General features: G+C 36.1%; 1 long non-coding RNA gene across 1 annotated transcript; it reads left to right on the forward strand.

The window, feature by feature from the left end:
- Positions 1-1961: 1961 nt before the first annotated feature.
- Positions 1962-6700, forward strand: LOC117315920. Its single transcript, XR_004529785.1, has 3 exons — positions 1962-2550; positions 4362-4509; positions 5511-6700. It is a non-coding gene; the product is annotated as an uncharacterized LOC117315920 (long non-coding RNA).
- The last annotated feature ends 6896 nt before the right edge of the window (positions 6701-13596 follow it).

The following is a 13596-nucleotide window of genomic DNA, read 5'->3' on the forward strand; positions in this document are numbered from 1 at the left end:
ACTTTCATTGGTTGGTGCGAAACAATGGAAATTGTGGCATTTTTTTATACGAAAAAACATACACATATTTGGTATTAACATATTGTGTCTTAAATTACCAGTTTAGCGAGTCTTGTCACAATACAATTGCATTTGTAAACTTGGTACCATGTATGTGCATCACCCAACACATATATTTATCTACACGTTTTGTGCTGATGAATAATTGCTGTAGACATATTGATATTGGTATGACATTGTAAATTCATTCATATCCTGTTTATTGTAAAATATCACATATAATTTACTTATTTTATGTTACTTGTGCCCTATTCATGTATAAATGAAAGTTGTCATTTTCGAAGCAGTCCACTTCTTCATCATAACACAAGCCGACACAAATACACAGAACAGTTTGGTTTGGTTTATTTTGTTTAATGTCCTATTAACAGCAAAGGTATTTTTAGGACGGCCCGCCGTGCGTGCGACATGCATGCGTGTGGCTACCCAAAACACACATACGCACTTGCCACACAGAACAGTAGATATACTTATATGTATATATATATGGGTCAAAGATGCAACGTTTACGGTAATTTCCAAGTTACATTGGATCCTCATTGGGTCCAACCGCGCCTGTCTTGTAAATCCTGGCGTCATGTACAGAGCCTGGCCATCCTATATATATATGTCTGCGAAACCCATCCGGTGGTCAACCACTGTCTGTACAGATATCAAATGTACATTAAAAGCAGGTTTTCATGTTTCATTTCTTTTATGTATTTGGGTGAAAATATGTATATATACCCAAGCAACTTTTGATTAGAAAAAAAGATACGTAAACGCAGAACTGAAAGAAAATTCTTTTAATCTGGTATGAATAAAGCATTATTAAAAAAAAAACGTTTTTGTACCTGTAGCACTATAGGATTTTTTTCTGTTGAAGTAAGAGGTTTTATGAATACTTGGCGCAGCTATGGAAATGTGTGTCCCGTCAATGGCACCAACAACTCCGGGAAAACCATTCACCTTATAGATGAATGATGTGGTGTTGAAAATGAAAGGTCTGGACACATGTATAGATGAATGAAGTTTTATTCGGAGACAGAGCATAGATGTTGTTACTCTGACTCCAAGGTAGTCTGACTATACATATACACATGTACTAATGGACCAATATTTCTGTCTATTTAAATTAAGCATTTCTAAAATAAAACATGTTTCCTCCTGAACTTTTCCTGGGCCATCTGTAGTCGAGTTACTTGAAATTTAATTTAAATGTGAAACATAATGAAAGGTATTTTTACGGGGAGAAGACAAACATACCTCAGATCTATGGTGGCTGATTTCTGCCATTTCGTTGTTTCGTTCTGGCGCCCCGACAGAACGATAATCTTCGTCTTTTCGCCCCCGATAATTAGCGTTATGGCGCCGCGCCATAACGAAAAGACGCCGCAACTCAACGCGAAATAACGAAAACGTGAAGCCGCTAATCAGCGGGGCGAGTTAATTCGCCCCGCTAATCAGCGTCTTTTCGCCCCGCCATAACGCTGTTTATCGTTATGGCGCCCCGATAAACAGCGTCTTTTCGCCCCGACAAGACGATAATTATCGTCTTTTCGCCCCGCTGTTTATCGTTATGGCGCCCCGCTAAACATCGTCTTTTCGCCCCGCCATAACGCTGTTTATCGTTATGGCGCCCCGCTTATCATCGTCTTTTCGCCCCGCCATAACGCTGTTTATCGTTATGGCGCCCCGCTAAACATCGTCTTTTCGCCCCGCCATAACGCTGTTTATCGTTATGGCGCCCCGCTAAACATCGTCTTTTCGCCTCGCCATAACGCTGTTTATCGTTATGGCGCCTTCCGGCTAGTCATGCGCTGAGTAATCTTTCATAGAAGATGGCGGAGCAAAGCAGTTACACCAGCCTTTTGAACGGAGACAATACCACTTGTATCCTTTTTATTTAGCTTTAATAACCTTTTAGGTGAGTTTTAAAATGGTTTGGTACACATTGTACCGCTTATGTTCACTTGTGCTGTTATCTATATGTTCGAATATACGGTTAAGTTGCTTTTTCAATTTTACATTTTGAAATCATAATTTATATTCAGTAAAAATGTGTAACATGTTGTTAAATACAATTTCTGATAATTTTCCTTAAACATTGTCAGAACAGGATCTAATTAGAGAATATCATTTTGCTGGCTACACGTACTCCGATATTATTCTTATTCTCTTCTACCAACATAACGTATCTATAAGGTTTGTATGTTTGTTTTTCAGACTATTTGGACAACGCTTTAAATATTTGTTTTTTTTACCACATCATTGATTCCCTCTTTATGAGGATGTTATATCTTTAATGTATTTTGAATGACAGTTGAGAAGACATGTTTGCGAGAAAAAGCATTGCATGTTATATATAGTGAGTTTACAAAGCCACGTTTATATTTATGTAATATTAATTATAAGCTGTTATTTCAGCTGTAGACAACTACATCGGTACTCAGATCACTAGGTCTTCGTCGTCAGCATGCGGTAACGGATGAAGTAGTTCAAGCTATACAGGTAAGTGTATCCTCCTTATTTGGTAAAATACATACATGGTGAAAAGTGTCATTTTATTCAGTTCATATACTCACTTCTGATAAGTTATTCCAGTATGATTTATAATGAAGCCCTGATAGGAATGTATAAAACGCAGATGCATTTATAATTGTTATCGCATTTGTCGCATATTCGTTAATAAAAAAAACAATAATTGCGGCCATTTGTGATGAGCAACCAATTTTCCGCCATTCGCATATGTCGTATGTATTGTTGATCGAGTTTCTATTTTAAAAAAATAAGCAAACAAGGCTTCACAGTATGGATATTTGCATCACTTAAAACTATATACACACATATATCCATGAAAAGGGTCAGCAATGATATAGAGGATATCTAACAGTGTCTTCAGTAATACCAAATATATTTCACGAGTGGGGCTAATATTTTGATATTTTTCACGAGTGCGCAGCACGGGTGAAAAATATCAAAATATTAGCCACACGAGTGAAATATATTTGGTATTGTTTTATCAACGAAAACGAAAAACCTACCCCGTATGCTAACTAGGCCTACAGCGAAAGTTTGCATACAAAAAAAGTAGTTCTCCCTCTTCAGGTGCTGACATATATGTCGGGCTTTCTGATTGGTCAATTATTTTGGTATTTTCTAATCATTAATTTGATTGGTCAAATCAGCAAAGGTGATATTTTTCACTAAATATGATATTTTTCACTAGTGAAAAATATCACTTTTATAGAATGAATAATTTTTGATATTTCACTAGTAAAAATGTAATAAATATATGTAGGTGACATGTGTACCTGGTATACGTGTAGGTGACATGTGTACCCAGTATACGTGTAGGTGACATGTGTACCCGGTATACATGTATGTATGTGACATGTGTACCCGTTATACATATATGTAGGTGACATGTGTACCCGGTATACGTGTATGTAGGTGACATGTGTACCCGGTATACGTGTATGTAGGTGACATGTGTACCCGGTATACGTGTATGTAGGTGACATGTGTACCCGGTATACGTGTATGTGACATGTGTATACGGTATACGTGTATGTGTGTGACATGTGTACCCGGTATACGTATATGTAGGTGACATGTGTATCCGGTATACGTGTATGTAGGTGACATGTGTATCCGGTATACGTGTATGTAGGTGACATGTGTATCCGGTATACGTGTACTCGTCATTTAAAAATTTATAGTTAATACTCATACGCGATATCCCTGTTTCATTTCGATTGACGTCGTCTATAAATTGTAATAAAGTGACTAAAACTTTATTTACCAGTATCGATCCCAATATGAAGTGTTTGTGCCTTTTGGTTATAGGGAAAGTTATATAAATGCTTCAGCATATTCGAAGCATGTGCACTTGAATTAAGACCAAGGTCAATGCACAGATATACATTTGGTAGTTATTATACAATACCGCAATTGATGTTAAATATCAAGTATGTTTGTGAAATATTAAAGAAGCTGAAACATCCCTAACTTTGGCGTGAAAATTTACATTTTTAACACTACACAGTGACCTTGAAATATATGAAAAACATAAAGGCACTGAAACGGATCAAATGGATCAAAATGCCATTATCCAAGTGCTATATCGTCGCCATCATGACCTTGAAATTCTGCATTATACCTTAGTTGAATCATGCTGAGAGAGAGATTGCAAATGAAATAACATGTTAAATATATCAGACATTTCATGTACAATAGAGATGTTTAATTCGATGAAATACGTGATTAACATTGAACACTACTTGACTAAATGTTGAGTTGGCTTGCTTTTTTCACTTCAGGAGCAATGTGTTGACTCTTCAGCGCGAACTGGACCCGGACGGTGTTCGTAGCAGACAGATGCACCGAAGGGCCGAATTACCTTATACATGTCGATGGCTATGACAAACTGAAACGATTTGGTTTTGCCATTCACCGTGCAATATGCGGGTATTTTTTTCACATCAAAGCTTATTTTTCATTTCTATCTGAAGTACAGTATGTAAATAGGTATGGAATATGTGCGATATTATTTTGAGGTCGAGGTCAATATACATTGTACGTAGCGGTAGATTAAGTTTCTTGATTAAAACAATATTGGGAAAAAGTCTAGTTTTCTTTCATATCAGCTTCACATATGTAAGTATTAATGAAATTATAGGTACAAACTTCCAATTTCGTTTCTTTTTTCGAAATAGTCGTGTCTGTTTACAACGACATTCGAGCGACATCACACGTGTTTTGACGGTATGCACAAAGTGATTTTAATGTCACCATGCTATTTAACAATTAAATGATTGGTAGATTGTATTTATAGTCAAGGTGAATGCAATCCGGGTGACAAGGAAATATAATGTTACATTAACACACGTAAAGTTTTCCTTTTTCTAAATCCGTAGTTAATGCTCAGCCATTCCCCTAGTCTATGTTCATTAAAAAACGGCAAACATAAAATCCATTAACCTCCTGTGATTGATTTGCATTCAAACTGACACAGCCATATTTCAAAGAATCGCCGTGGTGATGGTAGACAAAGCGCCAAAATGAAAATTACGCGATGGTTCTAATGACAAATCCTTGCTACGTTTGATTTACCCCCAACGCATCGCAAAGAATTCTGTGACGTAAATAATACAGTGTACCTTGTACATATTTGCTTTATGATATCAATTATAATATAATGACATGACAGAACAGGTCATTTATGAGATAAAATAATGTTTTGTGAGACTCATGAAGGACACCAAAGACCAAAAGAATCTTCATGGTTGAGGATTGAGAATTGAATACAGTCAAGCCATATGGTAAAATAAACTGCAACACACAACTTGTTTCTTATTGCAAACATATAGGAGGCGCCAGACGAAACCAATTTTTAAAAATCAAATAAGTCATGAACATGTATAACTTAATGAACTGTACATATTTATTTGTCGCTTTGATTGTTGTAGGCACAGTTGATTACAAGATACTGGTGGGTAATGAAGACATCGAAGGAGTGAAAGAACTCTGTACTTCTGTTCAAGTTAATTCTGAAGTAGTCACTGTATTATAACAGGATATGGGTGAGAAGAGGCTTAGAAAGCCATCCACATATAGGGAAGCTCTGGAACTGCGGAGAACTAGTTCACTACTGGTACTCAAACAATCTACAGATAGCCTACACAATGGCATAGTAGAGCAAAATTTGAGTGTGCTTTTTTCTGTCTCACTATCAGGTCTACGTACAGAAAGCGTATAAAGGATAATATTTACAGTAATCAAAATATTTGAAGAGAAATACTAATAGGTTTTGAAGGCAAAAGTGAATTTCAGTTCGAAATTCTTATAGTTAGCCTGAACTCATATGTATACCAACATTTCTTGTATTTTACATGCAACTACACTTCTTTAAGAAAAATATCGTAATGTATACATTTGTATATCCAATGTAACTTTGGTAATTAAAGCAACATGCATTACCTTGCTGGGAAAAATCTAGTTCCACTTGATGTATTTTGTTTACGAAATATATTCCCGCATTAACAGATGTATTGATAATTATTGATTTTGATTTTTGGAAATATTTATAAAACACTGATATCCCATCCGTATTTCACATGCAAAAAAAAAGTAATAAAAATTTTGCAAAGTAATTATAACCTACCTGGCATCATGCAAATGATTGAAAAAATGTCATTATTACCACAAACATAAATGCTCAGGAACCATGAAATATCAATTTTGAAAATATTTGGGTGATAAAATTCTTCGGGCAATTTTAAGGAAAGTCCGAGTTATTATTGCGATAAAAACCAGTTAAGCCTGGTGTCATCATATCTAACAACTAGTAGGATTGTTAAAGCATTATTCGTTTGTGGTATGTCCATTTATATATTGAACATTTCGTTCGCACTATTTGTGCGAAAGGTGAGTTTATTCTGTAATGAGGTACCATATTCAAAGTAAAATGGAGTGAGCTGTTAGAATTTGATGAATTAAATTCGGTTCTTCGCAGTTTTACATTGATGCGAAAAACATGAACCATGGTTGTGTACGACAAACATTCAGCTTCAACAGCCGTTCTTATTTCTTCACAATTGGTTTAGTCAATAAAAGGACATGTTGCTCATAGTAGCCTTCACTCATAGTCTGCCCTTAATTCATTGTTATTGTTATTTCTCGTCACGTACTTTAGGGTATGGAGTACGGCGTTTACATTTAAAAGTGTACAAAGAAAAAATAGTTTCAGTCTGTTACGAAATGATAGCTGAATTTATACTATATTGATTGATCGAAAGCTATTATAGTTTGCACATATGTTGGAAAATAGGGAGTTCGAAAGGAAGATTCCTTATAATATTATCAGATAACCTTTTTTGTACAATTGTACAGTTTCAATTATTCACTTCAGCTATGTTAAGTTTCAAAAAAATGTAATCGAGTACAGTACTACATGAATGACATTATCGTCAAAAAAGGGTGTTAACGACTGAACGTAATGTAAATTGTCAAATTTAAAGTATGTTTTTCCGATAATCGTAACCATTGACAAGCTCAAAAGAATTTGTTAATAATTTCTGAACCATTTTTATTATCTTTTTTTCTGTGATTGTTCTATCTTGTAACAAATGTTCTTATATATATATGAATTATATTGGTGATTATTGCACATGAAATACGTACCATTTTCCAGTGACATTTAAGAAATGAATACTCACTCGTTGGGTTGTTACTATCATAAATCATTACTTATCATTAATGCAATGAAAACAAGTACTGCAACATTTAAAGCAATGAACATTTGGAGTTTAAAGCAATAGATTGGTCAAAGATTGTATAGGGGAGGGACCATACAATAAAATTTGACTAATATATAATAATCTGAAATCTGATAACAAAGGGAAAATATGATAATTTTAAAAGAATTTAAAAGGATATTACAATTTAGGATTGAAATAGCTTGCAAACAATTCACTTTTCAAACATGTCTCATATGTATTGCAAAATTGTCAAATGGCTGACAATTCATTTGCAATTTAAGATAACGCATGCTACATCCGTGTTATTATCTATAGGACTAAGGAACACTATAAATGGGACGGACAGGCGAATGGAGAAGTCCTAGTCTTCCCTCATATTTCACAATTTGGTAAATCATAAAACTATAAAGTATAAGCGATTTTTAAGCCGTAAAATCAAACAGGTACTGGCATATCATTTTAAATGACAATCATGTATTTGCTCTTTCTTATAATGCCGATGGAACACAAACATTTTAAACACAAGAACATAATCATGCAAATCATATTCCGTGCGTAGGTTGCAAGGTTGACAATTATTGATAACAAGAATTGTTTACGGAAGGACGGACGAGCCACGGGTCACGGACGAATGGCGAGTTGAATAGCCAACCAAACCGAACCATCACATTTTAAAATCAAAATTACTATTTGTTTTGTAAGCTTAATAATATCATGATTTTTTCAGAAAAGTCACTGCACAAACATCATCTTTTGATCTCAAAGTCTACGCAAGATGGAAACCGCAACACCACTGAATAGCTTTCACCATGTCATTGCAAAAGACATCTGGATTCGAGTACCCCCACCAAATGCACAACACTAGACCACATGTGTATGCGGTGGGGAACTGTTGAGTACTTCCGAAGCTTAGTTCTAGCTTGTTAGGGAATCATAAGGCGGTACAGTGGAGGCCCCAGTCCAAAAGGCCAGTACGTCCTCCAACCTAACGCCAGTGGTCCCTCCTATATAATAAACACAATGAATACATTCAACTGCTGGTGACTATGCATACGAAATAATGCAAGTTAACACTTCTTTGAAAGCTCACTATTGACAAAATATTTTATAATGCAGTATGATATTGTATTAATCCCGACAGTAATTTTTCAGATATGATATAGTTATGAAGACACGCATTTTTCAATAGTACATAATGCCAAGTAAGCAACCCGACAACTAGACAATATGAGGATTTTACCCCGACAATATAATACTCTATGCCCGCTATTAAGCGTGTTCATAATGTCGTGTTGTCTAGTTGTCCGGTTTCTATAAGTTTGTAAAGTTATTGATGGAGTATATTATTTATGGATTTCTAAACCCTGTAGCACGTTCTTAAATATAATACCTTCACAGTCAGTCAGGAATGCTTCAAGACAGTACATTGCCTGGTTATCAAGGCTCCGTTTGTTTGAGCCCTCAAAACTAAACTGAACCTTGTACATTTTGCTTGAGGTTTCTAAATGATAGTGGTTTGTTCCCAAGTTTACAGAAAAGAGTCTTGAAATCATCCGGTGCGAGCATGACTGCATCAAGCAACCTCCCGACTCTGATGAGTCCCTTTCGGAATTGGTCAATCTCTGTATACGTACATTATTATTTATTTATAACTGAAACAAGAATTTGAATCGGCTTAAAATCTATGCTGTCATGCCATATACATGGTATAAAAATGACGACGACGTTTGTGCGTTGATTTTGATTGACTAATACAGAAAACAAAAAGTGTTTTCGTTATGATGGGTATATCTTATTTTTATGATACATTTTTGATAAATGTTACCTTTGACGAAAGTTTCCAAGAGTGATATTTGCAGTGGCTTAAAGTACATGAAATTTGAAAAGAAATGTTCTAATATGTGGACTTTCAGTCAAATGAGTGGGTGAAACATATTATTAGATAATATCAGATGACTCAACTAACTTGCTTAGTTAAAAATGTAATCCTGTATAACAAAAAATGTACGCTGTGTAAAAAAATTTTCGTTGTAGTCGTGGTTGCTGTGGAACAATGGATATAAGAATAAATACATTTGGTGTAAGCAATATTAATAGTTTCAATGTTAACCATGCATTTCTGTACTAATTTCAAAATAAGCTCCAAACCATGGAAGGACGTTACAAAGAAGAGTTCATGTTATACAATACTAATTTTTGGTATCTACAATAATGATTATATCTTAATATTGTTTCATTCTTCAATAAAGCTTGTATAAGCCTTTCCCTGTCCGCTATATTTCTGTATGGCAAGGTGGAAAGCCCGCGGTCACAGCACCAGTCCGAGATATCACTAAGAGCTTGTCGGTAGTGTTCTTCTGTCCCTGCTTGTTCTATCTAGGACGGGGAAATAGGCAAATGACACAATCTTATTTGCATTTTATTCATTTTGCATTAAATTACGGGTCATCATTTATGGAAAATATTTTCTCCTATCCGAGCATTGCTTCAAATCCATTCGATACTTTATGACTAGCAACGATTTAAAGGAATGGTATTTCATCACTAGCAGCAATAAATAATAATAAAAAAACAACAATCTGTAAAGTTAAATGATCCTGCTCATGGACAGGACACGCGACATGCACATACAGTGTATTTTTTGTAGACTAGCTTGGGTGAAACAACCCAATGGTTTCACTTGGTTTGGTTTTATTTTGCTTTACGTCCTGTTAACAGCCAGGGTTATTTAATTATGTTTCCTGATTTTGAAGTGTAGGAAAGTCGGAGTACCCGCCAAAAATCTCCAGCCTGCGACATGTACCTTATAACAGTCCCACATGGTTCTCGAATTAATGACCAAGAGTTGGAGGGATAGTTGGTCGAGACACCTTAACTACTTGGCCACCATGGCTCCTAAATAAATGGTTCTATTCTCCTGATATTTTTTTCATGGGTCTCCTTGCAAATCTATATTTAAATTGTTAATATATTGTCCTTGTTTCATCGATTTTAAGTTTGGATTATGTTTTCCTTGTGCTGTCGGTATTACTTATTTGAAATTGAATGGGGGCGTTTCTGATAAACATTGTGTGATGCGTTCCTCTTTGATATGCATATATATCAATTTGAATAAAGAATAGAAGACAAATTGATTACTGAGTACCTGTGTTTTCTTGTTGAGATTTGATGTGACTCACTTCTATTTATCACCCATTGGTATCTTATCTACACCATTTATAAACTAATAAGTCTACACAAAACATACACAATGAAATGTATGCCATAACAACAAACAATTTAATGCATGATGTATGCTATAAAAACACAAAACTCTGATACGTACCTTTCCCTTCATATCTCGTAACATGTTTAATACACCACAGCAAGCATGGGCATATCATGCATACCGGAAGGCGAAAAGACGATGTTTAGCGGGGCGCCATAACGGTAAACAGCGTTATGGCGGGGCGAAAAGACGATGTTTAGCGGGGCGCCATAACGATAAACAGCGTTATGGCGGGGCGAAAAGACGATGTTTAGCGGGGCGCCATAACGATAAACAGCGTTATGGCGAGGCGAAAAGACGATGATTAGCGGGGAGCCATAACGATAAACAGCGTTATGGCGGGGCGAAAGGACGATGTTTAGCGGGGCGCCATAACGATAAACAGCGTTATGGCGGGGCGAAAAGGCGATGATTAGCGGGGCGCCATAACGATAAACAGCGTTATGGCGGGGCGAAAAGACGATGTTTAGCGGGGCGCCATAACGATAAACAGCGGGGCGAAAAGACGATAATTATCGTCTTGTCGGGGCGAAAAGACGCTGTTTATCGGGGCGCCATAACGATAAACAGCGTTATGGCGGGGCGAAAAGACGCTGATTAGCGGGGCGAATTAACTCGCCCCGCTGATTAGCGGCTTCACGTTTTCGTTATTTCGCGTTGAGTTGTGGCGTCTTTTCGTTATGGCGCGGCGCCATAACGCTAATTATCGGGGGCGAAAAGACGAAGATTATCGTTCTGTCGGGGCGCCAGAACGAAACAACGAAATGGCAGAAATCAGCCACCATACAGATCTCTAAATATCATGGCTTATTAATACTTTTTACGTCTCGACATTTTTGGCGATGCTACTGTATCTATCAGAAACTTCCAATCACAATGTTGGAGCAGTGATGTTCAACACCTACGTAAACGTTTATGTATGAAGTTTTTTTTTGTAACCACCGTTGGAATGATCATTAGCCAAAACCATTTCTTTTTACTCTGAGGCATTTAGGAATGACTTGTTAATTGTTTTATTTCTGATCAAACTAACATTTAGTAAATTAAATAATGATATTGTATATTGAAATATGAAACCAGATATTTGAAGAAAGGGGGCGAGTCTTTGGATTTGGCCAGTCTTAAAAAACAATATTAGACCGTTTACAACAGAATGTTCTATTATTGTATTTACTATCATTTTCTTCCTTAACGATTTCGCTGATATCCAGATGATTCAAAAAAAGTCTGTCGAAACACTTGCCGGTAATTAAACTGGAATTGTTAATAGATACATCAAATTTTAATGTGACAAGGTTTACTTAGTAATATTGTGTCGATCGAATGCACCTGCAGGAGTTATCGCTCTTGTGAACTTTCAACCCGCATTGTTTTGAATTGACTGAAACGGCATATGAGGGCGAGGACTATGTACTGTGGCCTATTTTGCGGCATTGTGCCTCGTAAGTAGATTTAAATGACCATTTTAAACTACAGTCAAACTTCGTTAACTCGAACTCGGACAACTCGAAAACCCCGTTCAACTCGAAGTATTACTCCGGTCCCGGCAAAAATCCTTCTTTTTCTTAGTAATAAAAACTCGGATACCGTAATCCGAAAAACTCGGTTATTCCGAACTAAAATATTGGTCGCGATATTATAAAACCTATGTAAAATGTACCGGTTATCCCGAAGTTGAAAACATAATTTTCATTTTTAAACAAAATGTGTCAACAAAATACTCATCGTACGTCTTGGTTAAATTGTTTACAATTTCGTGCACGAGAAATATACAGTTTTTGTTTCGTTTTGTTATTAAATTACCTTAAACATATCTGACCATTTTTACTGTAAAATCCGTCTTTATTAAGATCCAACATGTTGACAAACAGAACTTACATAATCCCTTTGATGATTAAAGCAGTGCGATAATTATACCCAAGTTACACCCAAGCTGGCGCCTCTGTACAGCTGTCTAGGTGACCATGTGCGTTCAGGCGGAACTATCCGACACACCTGAAATCACAACTATGGCTGGGTAACGTGTGAATTAATTCCAGGACTTCGTTTCTGATCGAACTATGATAAACTGTGCATTTCCTGCTGCTACTGCACTTGTCAACACGTGATCTGTGCTGATACATTTGTGTATGTATTATTTGCCGCAGACTTCGTATATTGTTTTTTTATGATTTTTAACGATAATATAATTTTTGTACCACGATAGAAATTATTTAAATAGATTTTAAAGTGATGAAATTTTGTGTTAATCTTCACTTAGAAATGGCATGTCGGACACGACTCCCAATCACAAATATACTGGCTTACTTGATTTCAAAACGAGATGATAGTATTGTATCATATATTATTTACTTTTTAGAAATGTCGTGTCTAGCATAAATAATAAATACGATTTTGTTATAATTAGTATTTGAAATCAAATAGGCGTGTTTCTGACTGTTAAGGATGCGTGTTTATGCAGAGGCCTATAGGTCTCTGGTTTATGTAAATGATTTTTATAGATATAATATACCAACACGTCTGTCTTGAAACTCGGTTAACTGGAAGACTCGGATAACTCGAAGTTTTTTCACGATCCCGACGACTTGGAGTTAACGAGGTTTGACTGTATTACATTCTATCAAGTTCAAAAATGAAAGTAGATGGCATCGTAAAAGGTAGATTGTGTGTTGTTTACCAGTTGGCCAGACGATGAACTCCTTCATCATATTCCATTATGGCGATGATGACTCGGGCCTTAGTCCTGGCGATTCTACTGACAGTGACATCGAAACGGTCTTCTATCTCTCTGTGTGAATCTTTATTGGCTAAGTACCATATGGTTACCAAAACTTGCTTTTCAATAGATATGGGCTTACGGCCCTGCTCATGATAGACCGGCACTTTACCAGTGCGATGAATAAGATCTATTAAGATTTCAAAACATCCAGGGACCATCAGATATGCTGGATAGTGTCTGATAGGGTCGGAAGTCTTTAGTGATAATAATTTATTTGTTAGTTAATCGCACATCATTCTGGCTGTACA

Source organism: Pecten maximus, chromosome 17 (genome assembly GCF_902652985.1).
Source record: "Pecten maximus chromosome 17, xPecMax1.1, whole genome shotgun sequence".
Lineage (NCBI taxonomy): Eukaryota > Metazoa > Mollusca > Bivalvia > Pectinida > Pectinidae > Pecten > Pecten maximus.